Consider the following 852-nt stretch of genomic DNA (forward strand, 5'->3'; position numbering starts at 1 on the left):
CCAAGTCCCCCCTCCTGCACAAAAAAAACAAGGAAGATCGGCTGAAAAACACCTATATATAAAAAACCTATAAGACTGAAAAAGAAGTCTATAGTCCTGGTCAATTTCTAAATGCAGAAAACCTGGGTAACATTCTCCGGCCACAGTGCAGGCCTTTCCCTCTCTGTAGCAGAGCGATCCCACCAGCAGTAAAAAGGCAGGCAGCGAGCGGTCACCTTCTACATTCAATCTCCTTCGTTGCTTTAATCAGCGAACAATGGAAGCTTTAATTGGTGAAACGGAGTTGAACATTGGCTTGTGCCCTGCAGTCGTCAGGCAGCCTTCTCATCACAAGGTTTCTGCATGCTACATCTGCCTCCTAAAATCCTCTCAGAGTTTGCAGAGTGCTGAAATACCCAAAGAATCTCCAAACTGCAAATCACAGGTTCCAACAGTTCCAGAATCACATCCCAGACAGAAACAAACGTAAAGCACATAAAGGAAGTGAAATATATGGTTTCAAAAATGTCAGCTGAAGGAGCGTTGTACACAGGTGCCATCTATTGTGCTTCTTTATATCTACTGTAAATGCCCACAAGAAAATAAATCTCCGGGTAGTATAGCTACATCCTTCGATAATTAATTTACTTTGAACTTTGAATTTATGCTTAGTTTGCAGTTCCTTCATTTGATTGGCCCAATCCATATTGATGACACCCAGTTTGTGTTGCTGGCCTGGTGACCTTTTGTGATCCTTATTGGTTCCTAAATGGTCCCTCGTTAGTCTCATCAATTTGCCCAGGTGATTGGGGAACAGTATTTATTATGAGCTCACCAATCAGAGGCAAACTTGTCTCTTCAACTGCAAGGAAA

The sequence above is a fragment of the Hemitrygon akajei genome, chromosome 9 (genome assembly GCF_048418815.1).
Source record: "Hemitrygon akajei chromosome 9, sHemAka1.3, whole genome shotgun sequence".
Lineage (NCBI taxonomy): Eukaryota > Metazoa > Chordata > Chondrichthyes > Myliobatiformes > Dasyatidae > Hemitrygon > Hemitrygon akajei.